This window comes from Schistocerca piceifrons, chromosome 3 (assembly GCF_021461385.2).
Source record: "Schistocerca piceifrons isolate TAMUIC-IGC-003096 chromosome 3, iqSchPice1.1, whole genome shotgun sequence".
NCBI lineage: Eukaryota > Metazoa > Arthropoda > Insecta > Orthoptera > Acrididae > Schistocerca > Schistocerca piceifrons.
The window spans coordinates 322,200,882-322,214,582 of NC_060140.1; the positions used below are offsets into that span (position 1 = coordinate 322,200,882).

Below are 13,701 nucleotides of genomic sequence, written 5' to 3' on the forward strand. Positions count from 1 at the left end.
GTAAGCAGAAAATACGTATCCATGTGTGTAGTGTGATGCTGGGTACTGGAGGTGGCTCCTAGCGGCAGTGTGGGCGGTACTGGTGTAGATATCCACCTGGCAGCATACTTTTTCATAACGCACTGGCCACAGAATCACGCAGTTGTGTCGCCGACAGGCAATGGAAATGGAAACTACCATGCGGATATCAATACCAGTACCACCTGTACCCAGCGTCACATTCAACCGTGAATGAAGAATATTCTGTGTGTCTCATCTGTTGATGAGCCTGAAAATGTGCGAACACTAGTTAACGGAAATAAACTAACACTACGTAAGTGGCTGTTCGTAGTTAACTGTGCTCTCATTCAGTTAACATACTTCACGATTTTTACAATATCAGCGAAGTTCGCACCCACTGTAATCGGTAGGTATTCAGATTCACTATTCTTATCGAACAAGTCAATCACTTGACTCTGTATACTCATAAACAAATACAGTTTCGCATACATTAGGCTTCGATTTCTTTAGGGAGCTTAACTAATAACGTCTCTATTGGATACACTAAAACATATCTATGTGGTAATTTGCAGATGCTAGCTTAACTCACAAAGCATTGGTACAGACACTTCTACATATCCTCTGACAACATCATTTCCACATGTCAGTGCAGTGTTTTCGAAACGATAGCTTAACTCGTGAAGTTTTTATACGTACATTTCTAAATGTGTTCTGACAGCATCTGTTACAGGAATTTCAAGTGCTTCAAGATGGTACACCACCACACTGAGGGTTGTTTGTTTGGCAGTTCTTCTTGGGTGACTCCTTTCCGGACAGGTGGACCGGTAGAGCCGGTCCAATGTCATGGACACCACGTTCACCAAACATAATCTGGTTCAAATGGCTCTGAGCACTAAGAGGACTTAACATGTGAGGTCACCAGTCCCCTAGACTTAGAACTACCTAAACCTAACTAACCTAAGAACATCATACACATCCATGCCAGAGGCAGGATTCGAACCTGTGACCGTAGCAGCAGCGCGGTTCCGGACTGAAGCGCCTAGAACCGCTCTGCCACAACGGCCGGCAAACATAATCTCTCTAGACTTTTTTACGGGGTTAAGTTAAGGATAACGTGCCCAGTTCAGCAGTTCCAGATGTGCAAACTCGTACGTCATGGGTAAGAGGTGTTTGGTGCTTACGGGCGCTCAACGGCGAGCCTCATGGATACGAGGCGCTGTAGAGACGGTAATGGAAAAGAAGTTGGTAAATACATGGAGAGAAAGTGAGTGTCACCTAGACGTGATATGGGCAAAAAATGGACGACATGTGGAAGTGTACCCATAAAAAAATAAAAATTAAAAAAAAAACATTTATGAGTTAAGGTATCACTTTAACAAACCGTGTAGCTGTTCCTAAAATGGTTCCTTAGAAATAAATTTTCGTATTCGGAAAAGACTTTATGCTCACACTGTACACTAAAACTATTCCTGTTCCCCGGTTCTGACCAAGATTTTGGAGAGGTTTTCCTTGGCTGTAAGGCAGATGCGGAAACTGAAAATCCCCTCCTACATATTACCATCTCAGACTCTCTCTGACCCAGCACTAAAACGTCTGGTATTTGCCCGGAAACTCCCTGACTGTGTATAGGAGCCTGAAAAGAATATTTTTAAAAAATTTACAATATCCGACTCCTGATGTAACCGAAAATATTAGTAAAAACCTCAATCATACTGCAATCATCGGAGGAGACTAACCATCCAACAATGAATTGGGACAATAACAGTTTTGTTAGTGGTAGGGTTGACAAGTCATCCTGTGAAATATTAATAAATGCTTTCTCCAAAGAACTACCTAGAACTAATGGTTCAAAAGTCTGTCGTGATGGAAATAGATCTAGTAGCAACAAATAGACATCACCTATTTGAGAAAGTCCACATCGAAACTGGTACCGGTTACCATGAGGAATTTGTAGCAACAATGATTATCAAAGTACAAAGGGAAACTGAATCAAGTACAAAGATTTATATGTTCACTAAACTAGATAAAAAAAACAATTATGTCACATCCCAATGTGGAATCTGAAACTCTTAACTTTGGATAGGGACATGTAGAGGAATTATGGCACAAGTTTAAAAGAATGACTGACCGTGGACTGGACAGATATGTATCCAGTAGAGCAGTTCGTGATGGGAGGCACCTACCATGGAATACAGTCACAGTAATGACACGCCTAAAGAAACAGAGACTAGTCCGTATTAGGTTTACAAGAAAGCTTAGGGCTATAGACAGAGAGATGTTGAAAGACACACGACTACCGGCTAAGAGAGCAATGCGTAAAGCTTTCAATGACCACCGCAACAGAATATTAACGAAAGATCTCTTGCAAAACCCAGGGAAATTCTGGTCGTATGTAAAGGCTGTTAATGGCACCAAAACTTGTGTCCAGTCACTATTGAATGAGACAGAAACTGAAACTGAAGATAGCAAAGCAAAAGCAGAACATGTTCAACTCCGTTTTCAAATGTCCCGTTACAAAGGAAAACCCAGCAGTGCTGTCACAGTTAAATTCTCGTACTACTGGAAAGATGATTGAAATAGATGTTACTGTCAGTAGCGTTCAGAAAGAGCTGAAATCGTTACAATTGAACATAGTTCCAGGGCCTGATGGTCTCCCTGTCATATTCTGTGCCGAACTTGCGGCTGCGTTAGCCCCTCTTTTAACTATAATCTACCGTAGATTCCTTGAACAAAAAAAAGTGCTGAGTGGTTGGAAAGAAAACACAGGTCACACTCATCTACAAGAAGGATAGCAGAAGTGATCTACAAAACTGTCATCCAATATCTCTGATATCGATTTGTCGTAAACTCTTAGAATATATTATAAGCTCAAATGCAGTGAGGTGTCTCGAACAGAATGACCACCTCCATGCGAACCATCATGAATTCCAAACACACTGATCATGTCATATCCAGTTCGCACTTTTCTCAAATGACATAATGAAAGCTTTGGATCAAGGCTGCGACTTAGGTACAGTCTTTCTCGAGTCCCGAAAAGCATACTGTCGAAAGTACGATCGTGTGGGTTATCAAGCGAATTTGTGACTGGATTGAGGGTAATTTGGTGGGGAGGACGCAGCAAGTTATCTTGGATGGAAAATCATTCTCCTAACACCTGGTGTATCCCAGGGTGGTATTGGGTCGCTTGCTGTTCATGTTGAATATAAATGATCTTGCAGACAATATTAATACTAACCACAGACTTTTCCCAGACTAAGCAGTTACCGATAATGAAGTACAGCCTGAAAGAAGGAGCAAAAATATTCAGTCAGAGTTCGATAAGATTTCCAAGTGGTACAAAGATTGGCAACTGGATTCTAATATACAGAAATGTAAAACTGTGCACCTCACAGAAAAGTAGCATTCTGTGATTACAATACCAATGGGGACAGTTGGAATTGGTCAGCTGATAAAAATACCTGAATGTAACAGTTAATAAGGATATGAAATGAAAATATCATATAGTCGCAGTCGTAGATAAAGAACTTGGAAGACTGCAGCTCATTGGTAGAATAATGCGTAAATTCAATCAGTCAACAAAGGAGACTGCACATAGTCCTCGAATATTGCTCAAGTGTGTGGAACTTGCACCAAAAAGGAACGGATAAAAGGAAGGGCAGCACGAATGGTCACAGGTTTGTTCGACCCTTGCAAGAGTGTCTCGAAGACGCTGAAGGAACTGAACTGCAGACTCTTGAAAATAGATGCAAACTATTCGGTGGAAACCTATTTTGAAAGTTTCTAAAACCAGCTTTAAATGATGAATCTGGGAATATAATACAGCCCTCTACGCGTCGCTACCACAAGGATCGCGAAGACAAGTTTTAAGAATGACAGCGCGTAGAGAGACAATTAAACAGTCGTTCTTCCCGCGCTCCATATGCAAATGGAACGGGAAAAACTAGAAACTGTTACAATGCCATGTATACTCTGTCATGTCCTTCACACTGGCTGTCCAGAGTAAGGATGAATATGTACAGGATGTTTCACAATTCATGTTCCACACTTCTTGAGGTTGTAGAGGGGACTTAGTAGATCGAGTTTTGCATAGGAACCCATTTCCGGAAACTTCATCCAACGACGCTACAGGACATCAAAGTTATAGTAAATTGATGTATACACAGGGTGATCCCGTAATGATGTTACAGACTTTGTGGGTGATTGAAAAGGATAAATGTATCAATTTGAGGCAAGGTCCCCTGTACAGGAAACGAACGAGTCGCAAGTTAGAAGTGAAAACCGTTCTGATACTTCTGACTGGAATACATGTATTGGTACTGTTGTTGCTGAGATTGTAGGGTAGGCAAGTTTCAGGGGTGGTAGTATGGACCCAATTAAGAAAAAACGTCTAGTAAATATGGGCTCTAAAATGCTTACTCATAGCTCCTCGCTTATGCCTTTTAGAGCCGATATTCACCAGACATTTTTACTTGTTTTGGTGCATACTGCCACCTCTGTAACTTGCCTACCCTACAATCTTAGCAACAACAGTACCGGCACATGTATTCCACAGCCAGAGGTACCAGGACGATTTTCGCTTATAATTTTCGACTCGTTCGTTTTCGGTAGAGAGACGTTTACCTCAAATTGATGCATTTATTCTTCTCCATCATTCTAGAAAGTTCGTAACATAATAACGGAACCATTTTATATATACATACATTTACAGGCGCCGCCGATTATAACTTTGACGCTCTAGAGCATCATTGGATGACGTTTCCGGGGATGGGTTCCTATGTAAAATTTGACCTACCATGTCCGCTCTACAACCTCTACAAGTGTGTAACATGAATTGCGAAACACCCTGTGGGTGTAGATTCATATGGGGTTAACTTAATATGTACATACGTAAGTTGTCGAAAAGAGCCGACATCGTCGTTGAGATAACAGTAGAGACGGGAAAGGGACTGCATTTGCTGGGAAACGCAGCCGTAAACTGTACGCAGAAGGCGACCGGGTGTACCTACCTTAGTCGTTTATTCCTCCCTCGAGATAAGCTGTCGGCAGCGCAGGTGCAGCACACACTGTCTTCTCACATGCGCGCCCTACGTCGCACTGGCCGCGGTCGGTTTCCCTAGAGATGCGGAAGAGCGTCACCGGTGGTGGCACTGAGCAATGAGCATCCCCCGCGGTCACGTCAGCTTCGCGTGTCCTCAGGAGTCGGCGGACTGGGGCAGCGGTGAAGAGCGCTGGTCGGGCAGTCGGTTCGCCCGCACGAGTCGAAATCCCCGCGGCTGCAAAAAGCCGGCCGCTGTCTCTTTCTGCCCCCTCCCCCTGCCGCCACCCCCTCCCCGCCACGACCTTTCCCGCGCTGCAACGGCGGGCGCCGTCGCTCTCCTTTCTCCGGTAGAGCCGGGCCGCCACGCCTCTGCGGCGGACACGTCCGGCAACAGCCAAGGCGAACCGGCTGGCCGGCTGCCGGTCACCTGCGGGCGGCGCTCGGACAGCCCATTCGTTGTATAACGACGCGCCGACCAGCCCCCAGGAAGAGCCGCACCGTCCGAAAGCGGGAGTCGGCTCCACTTTGGTCTGTGGCAACCCACTCACTTGTTTACTACTCGGGAATTAAAAAAATGCGATAACGGTGTCACTCACCATGTTTCAACTCACACGTCATCGCTCTGTGCGATTTACCTCCGTGACGCGATTGTGAAACTGGAAGGACGAATGTCCAAAGTTATCATATTGTTACCTACGCTCAAGCTTTTGACAATGTTGACTGGAATACTCTCTTTCAAATTCTGAAGGTGGCAGGAGTCAAACACAGGGAGCGAAAGGCTATTTACAATTTGTACAGAAACCAGATGGCAGTTATAAGAGTCGAGGGACATGAAAGGGCAGCAGTGGTTCGGAAGGGTGTGAGACAGGGTTGTAGCCTCTCCCCGATGTTATTCAATCTGTATATTGAGCAAGCAGTAAAGGAAACAAAAGAATAATTCGGAGTAGGAATTAAAATCTATGGAGAAGAAATAAAAACTTTAAGGCTCGCCGATGACACTGTAATTCTGTCAGAGACAGCAAAGGACTTGGAAGAGCAGTTGAACGGAATGGACAGTGTCTTGAAAGGAGGATATAAGATGGACATCAACAAAAGCAAAAAGAGGATAATGGAATGTTGTCGAATTAAGTCAGGTGTTGCTGACGAAATTAGATTAGGAAATGAGACACTTAAAGTAGTAAAGGACTTTTGCTATCTGGGGAGCAAAATAACTGATGATGGTCGAAGTAGAGAGGATATAAAATGTAGATTGGCAATGGCAAGGAAAGCGTTTCTGAAGAAGAAAAATTTGTTAACATCCAGTATTGATTTAAGTGTCAGGAAGTCGTTTCTGAAAGTATATGTATGGAGTGTAGCCTTGTATGGAAGTGAAACATGGACGATAACTAGTTTGGACAAGAAGAGAATAGAAGCTTTCGAAATGTGGTGCTACAGAAGAATGCTGAAGATTAGATGGGTAGATCACATAACTAATGAGGAGGTATTGAATACAATTGGGGAGAAGAGGAGTTTGCGGCACAACTTGACAAGAAGAAGGGACCGGTTGGTAGGACATGTTCTGAGGCATCAAGGGATCACAAATTTAGTATTGGAAGGCAGCGTGGAGGGTAAAAATCGTAGAGGGAGACCAAGAGATGAATACACTGAGCAGATTCAGAAGGATGTAGGCTGCAGTACGTACTGGGAGATGAAGAAGCTTGCACAGGATAGAATAGCGGAGAGCTGCATCAAACCAGTCTCAGGACTGAAGACCACAACAACAACAACCTACGCTCACATTAAAGTGACAAGTGATGTCTCGCTAGAGGTGCTGATCAATAAACACAATCAGACATCAGGAAATGCATTCGCAATTGGGAATGTGTACCACCATGGGCTGCATACTGAAATGACGACAGTGATTTCCCGCGTCACGTGGCTAGTCCCGTAACTGCTTCGGCTATCCGTGCACGAACCACGGCCAGGCACAAACTTCCATACGTCATCGTCCATGTGTCACAAACTACACTCATCCGTTAGGTGTAGAGTGGTGGAAACCAGCACAAAGGCATGGATATTTGCAGGAAAATTAACATGGCCGGTTGGAATAATGGTTGAAGATGTCTTGCCCCGGCCTGACTTTGAACCCCGTGGAAAACTTAGGGCGAATCCTTACAAGGCGTGTTTGTGACGATGGACGGCAATTTAAGGCCGTATGTGAGCTGAAAAGAGCAGTAGGAAAAGAGTGAGCGACAATTTCACTGCAAGAATTACAAATCCTAACAAAATCAATACTGAAGAGAATTTTTGATGATGTGATGATGTTTGGATTGTGGGGCGCTCAACTACGCGGTTAACAGCGCCCGCACAAATTCCCAACCTCTTCTCAGTCCAATCTTGCCCCGTGCATGAATGATGATGAAATTATGAGGCAAGTGAAAATCCTTGACCCCACGGGGAATCGAACCCGGCACCCCGTGCTCGGGACCACGAGCTGCGGACGAGAAGTTTTGAGGTAACTGGGAAGAACGGAAGTTCGACAAAGTACTAACAATGGGATAACACAAGAGAACGGTGACTGCCTTTATACCAATTTCCATACAGGAAATGCAAACACCTAATTTTGTTACTTTTGTTATGAAAGAAGATTTGTAATTCAGTCACGAGTGTTCATGTCTTATATGGATCTACTACTTTTATAATAAACTCGATACATATACACTCCTGGAAATTGAAATAAGAACACCGTGAATTCATTGTCCCCGGAAGGGGAAACTTTATTGACACATTCCTGGGGTCAGATACATCACATGATCACACTGACAGAACCACAGGCACATAGACACAGGCAACAGAGCATGCACAATGTCGGCACTAGTACAGTGTATATCCACCTTTCGCAGCAATGCAGGCTGCTATTCTCCCATGGAGACGATCGTAGAGATGCTGGATGTAGTCCTGTGGAACGGCTTGCCATGCCATTTCCACCTGGCGCCTCAGTTGGACCAGCGTTCGTGCTGGACGTGCAGACCGCGTGAGACGACGCTTCATCCAGTCCCAAACATGATCAATGGGGGACAGATCCGGAGATCTTGTTGGCCAGGGTAGTTGACTTACACCTTCTAGAGCACGTTGGGTGGCACGGGATACACGCGGACGTGCATTGTCCTGTTGGAACAGCAAGTTCCCTTGCCGGTCTAGGAATGGTAGAACGATGGGTTCGATGACGGTTTTAATGTACCGTGCACTATTCAGTGTCCCCTCGACGATCACCAGTGGTGTACGGCCAGTGTAGGAGATCGCTCCCCACACCATGATGCCGGGTGTTGGCCCTGTGTGCCTCGGTCGTATGCAGTCCTGATTGTGGCGCTCACCTGCACGGCGCCAAACACGCATACGACCATCATTGGCACCAAGGCAGAAGCGACTCTCATCGCTGAAGACGACACGTCTCCATTCGTCCCTCCATTCACGCCTGTCGCGACACCACTGGAGGCGGGCTGCACGATGTTGGGGCGTGAGCGGAAGACGGCCTAACGGTGTGCGGGACCGTAGCCCAGCTTCATGGAGACGGTTGCGAATGGTCCTCGCCGATACCCCAGGAGCAACAGTGTCCCTAATTTGCTGGGAAGTGGCGGTGTGGTCCCCTACGGCACTGCGTAGGATCCTACGGTCTTGGCGTGCATCCGTGCGTCGCTGCGGTCCGGTCCCAGGTCGACGGGCACGTGCACCTTCCGACGACCACTGGCGACAACATAGATGTACTGTGGAGACCTCACGCCCCACGTGTTGAGCAATTCGGCGGTACGTCCACCCGGCCTCCCGCATGCCCACTATACGCCCTCGCTCAAAGTCCGTCAACTGCACATACGGTTCACGTCCACACTGTCGCGGCATGCTACCAGTGTTAAAGACTGCGATGGAGCTCCGTATGCCACGGCAAACTGGCTGACACTGACGGCGGCGGTGCACAAATGCTGCGCAGCTAGCGCCATTCGACGGCCAACACCGCGGCTCCTGGTGTGTCCGCTGTGCCGTGCGTGTGATCATTGCTTGTACAGCCCTCTCGCAGTGTCCGGAGCAAGTATGGTGGGTCTGACACACCGGTGTCAATGTGTTCTTTTTTCAATTTCCAGGAGTGTATGCTTCAGACTTCGTATATTACCACTGTAGGAACGGTGCCTTTATGCTGATTTCCACTACTGTACTCCTGCCCTCCTATAGTCACTCAATGACGACACCACGACACCTTCTCGTGCACCAAAGCATCATCAGCAAACGACTACAGACTGCTATCCACCTTATGCGACAGATCATTTATGTATATACGGGCATGGATGTCCTTAGGTGTGTTTAAGTAGTTCCGAGTTCTAGGGGACTGATGACCTGAGAAGTTGAGTCCCATAGTGCTCAGAGCCATTTTGAACCCATAGCGCTCAGAGCCATTTGAACCATTTATGTATATATAAAATAATAGAGGTCCTATAACATTTCCCTGGAGCGTTCCTGACAGTATCCATGTCTCTGTTAAACATTCACCGTACTATTACTTAAGAAGTCTTCAAGCCATTCACATATCAGGGAACCTATTCTGTGCGCACCTACCTTCGTTAAAAGACTGCAGTGGTGCACCACGTCAAATGCTTTTCGGAAATCCAGAAATATGGAATCTGCATGTTGCCCTTCATTCATGGTTCGCAATATATAATATGAGAAAAAGGGCAAGCTGAGTTTCGCAAGAGCGATGCTTTTTAAAACCGTTCTGATTTGTGGACAGAAACTTTTACGTTTCAAGGAAATTTATTACATTCGAATTGAGAATATGTCCAAGAATTTTGCAGCAAACCAGTGTTGAGGATATTGGTCTGTAATTTTGCGGATCCTTTCTTTTACCCTTCTTATACATAGCAGTCACCTGCGATCTTTCCCGTTCTCTTGAGACTTTGCGGTGGGCGAGAGATTCGCGATAGAGGCAAACTAAGGAAGGGGCCAATGCAAAACCGAACTGGGTTTCCATCCGGACGTAGCGACTTACTTGTTTTCAACTCTTTCAGCTGCTTCTCTACGCCAGGGAGGACATTACTCTCTACGCCAGGGAGGACTATTACTATCTCAGTCTTACGGGAGTTTGTTCGATTCTCCTACGTGAACAATTTCTTAAACGCGAAATTTAAAACTTCGGCTTTCTTCTTGCTATCTTCTACTGCCTCACCAGACTGGTCAACGAGTGACTGGATGGAAAAGCCTTATAGCCGCTTGGCAATTTTACATAAGACCATAATTTTTTTCGGTTCTCAGCCAGGTGTGAGAGGTAGCTGAGTATGTTCCGCGCATGGATCCTTTTACAGACGCACGTAACTCGTTAACCCTAATCTCTACTAGCCTTTGCTTGTCGTCATTTGCACGTTCTCTTTTGAACCGAGGGTGCAACAGCCTTTGCTTCCTCAGCATTTTCCGAATTTCGTTATTAAACCACGGTTGTCTCTTCCGTCCTTAATCCAGTTACTAGTCACATACTTCTCCAGAGCGCAATTTACCATCGGTTTAAAATTTGCCCTAATTCCTCTATGTCCATCATACTGGAACTAAATGATCTCAATTCACTGTCTAAGTGCTATCAAAAGCTTATCTGCTCTTTCTAGCAGAAAAACTCTCCTAGCCCTCTTGAGTGATTTATTAACTTTAGTAACCATAGTCACTGTATCGACATCACGGTCTCTATGGTGAAACCGTCGATAAGGTGCTGCCTTTATATAGCTGCAAGGTCTAAAATATTTCCAGGAAATGTATTCGCAGTTGCGAGTATGAACGACCTTCGGCTGTATATTGGAATGACGCCAGTGAAAATTTGTGCCGAACCGGGACTCGAACCAGATATTCTGCTTTGCCTGAGCGGTCGCTGTAACTGCTTCGGCTATCCATGCAGAAATGACGGCCAGCCCTAAACTTCTATGTGTCATTGTCCTTGTGTCCCAACTGGCACTCATACGTTACGTGTATTCCCGTGCAGAACGGACGTGTCTATTAAGAGTCGAGGGCCTGCTATTGGCGCGTAAATACGAAATAGCGGTGCCTGTGTCATTAACAAGTACGATGCAAGTTCCTTCGGACACACATGCGTGACTGAAGGGACACTGCATCAAACTTGCTGAAAACACAGGCACTGCTATTTCGTTCATCAGACATCTACAAAACGGTAACACCTTTATAAGTTTGTTTACAACACGTACACTTAATAAATGGTGCAAATGGCTCTGAGTACTATGGGACTTAACATCTGAGGTCATCAGTCCCCTAGAACTTAGAACTACTTAAACCTAACTAACCTAAAGACAGCACACACATCCATGCCCGAGGCAGGATTCGAACCTGCGACCGTAGCGGTCAAGCGGTTCCAGACTGCAGCGCCTAGAACCGCTCGGGCACACCGGCCGGCTACACTTAATAAGTGAGATACACATAGCTTTAAAGTGCTATGGGTTTGTCTGTAATGGTGAGTTATACAGGGTGTTACAAAAAGGTACGGCCAAACTTTCAGGAAACATTCCTCACACACAAAGAAAGAAAATATGTTATGTGGACATGTGTCCGGAAACGCTTACTTTCCATGTTAGAGCTCATTTCATTACTTCTCTTCAAATAACATTAATCATGGAATGGAAACACACAGCAACAGAACGTACCAGCGTCACTTCAAACACTTTGTTACAGGAAATGTTCAAAATGTCCTCTGTTAGCGAGGATACATGCATCCACCCACCGTCGCATGGGATCCCTGATGCGCTGATGCAGCCCTGGAGAATGTCGTATTGTATCACAGCCGTCCACAATACGAGCACGAAGAGTCTCTACATTTGGTACCGGGGTTGCGTAGACGAGAGCTTCCAAATGCCCCCATAAATGAAAGTCAAGAGGCTTGAGGTCTGGAGAGCGTGGTGGCCATGGAATTGGTCCGCCTCTACCAATCCATCGGTCACCACATCTGTTGTTCAGAAGCGTACGAACACTTCGACTGAAATGTGCAGGAGCTCCATCGTGCATGAACCACATGTGTCGTACTTGTAAAGGCACATGTTCTAGCAGCACAGGTAGAGTATCCCGTATGAAATCATTATAACGTGCTCCATTGAGCGTAGGTGGAAGAACATGGGGCCCAATCAAGACATCATCAACAATGCCTGCTCAAACGTTCACAGAAAAACTGTGTTGATGACGTGATTGCACAATTGCGTGCGGATTCTCGTCAGCCCACACATGTTGATTGTGAAAATTTACAATTTGATCAAGTTGGAATGAAGCCTCATCCGTAAAGAGAACATTTGCACTGAAATGGGGATTGACACATTGTTGGATGAACCATTCTCAGAAGTGTACCCGTGGAGGCCAATCAGCTGCTGATAGTGCCTGCACACGCTGTACATGGTACGGAAACAACTGGTTCTCCCGTAGCACTCTCCATACAGTGACGCGGTCAACGTTACCTTGTACAGCAGCAATTTCTCTGACGCTGACATTAGGGTTATAGTCAACTGCACGAAGAATTGCCTCGTCCATTGTAGGTGTCCTCGTCGTTATAGGTCTTCCCCAGTTGCGAGTCGTAGACTGGAATGTTCCGTGCTCCCTAAGACGCAGATCAATTGCTTCGAACGTCTTCCTGTCGGGACACCTTCGTTCTGGAAATCTGTCTCGATACAAACGTACCGCGCCACGGCTATTGCCCCGTGCTAATCCATACATCAAATGGGCATCTGCCAACTCCGCATTTGAATCGAGGAAGTACAGTACATACTGACGAAACTAAAATGAGCTCTAACATGGAAATTAAGCGTTTCCGGACACATGTCCACGTAACATCTTTTCTTTATTTGTGTGTGAGGAATGTTTCCTGAAAGCTTGGCCGTACCTTTTTGTAACACCCTGTATACAACCAGAGAAACTTCTTAAGAGAAACAAAGTCTTGAAACCACATACACTTACATTGACTCTGAATATTAGTAATGGTTATAAGCGTTCTACTACATCATATATTATCATCACTGCACTCTTCCATACTAATGTTGATAAGGCTATAGAAGCCCTGAAAATGAGCTGAAGCTATGTATTGCGGCTGCTGAAAGAGACGCACCAGTCAATCCAAGTCGCAAGCAGTGACGTCATCTCGGCTTAGCGTCCTCTGGTGTATGCGTGACGCCACCCATTGGAGAACAGCGAGCGATGAAAGAGCGAGCATGGCCCCGACCTGCTGGCAGGAGGCTTGCAAGTGCCGTTCTTTCATACAGCTGCGTGAGGCGCGCGACGTACCAAGTGTGGTCGAAAATGGTGCCGTCCTTACCACATTTGCTAACCCTGCTATCGTTCCATAGCTGCGAGAAAACTAGATGGGCAGTTGGTCTACCAACCACTCCAGCAACTCTTCTCTCCTTCAGGATTTTTAAATCTTTTTACACTCCTGGAAATTGAAATAAGAACACCGTGAATTGATTGTCCCAGGAAGGGGAAACTTTATTGACACATTCCTGGGGTCAGATACATCACATGATCACACTGACAGAACCACAGGCACATAGACACAGGCAACAGAGCATGCACAATGTCGGCACTAGTACAGTGTATATCCACCTTTCGCAGCAATGCAGGCTGCTATTCTCCCATGGAGACGATCGTAGAGATGCTGGATGTAGTCC

General features: G+C 45.7%; 1 protein-coding gene across 1 annotated transcript in view; it reads right to left on the reverse strand.

The window, feature by feature from the left end:
* Positions 1-5,280, reverse strand: part of LOC124788137 (mucin-5AC-like) — a 329,966-nt gene extending 324,686 nt beyond the window's left edge. The window contains exon 1 of the mRNA XM_047255279.1: positions 5,007-5,280. The gene's annotated coding sequence lies outside the window, so the exon portion shown is untranslated. The remainder of the gene's footprint in view (positions 1-5,006) is intronic.
* Between the last annotated feature and the right edge of the window lie 8,421 nt (positions 5,281-13,701).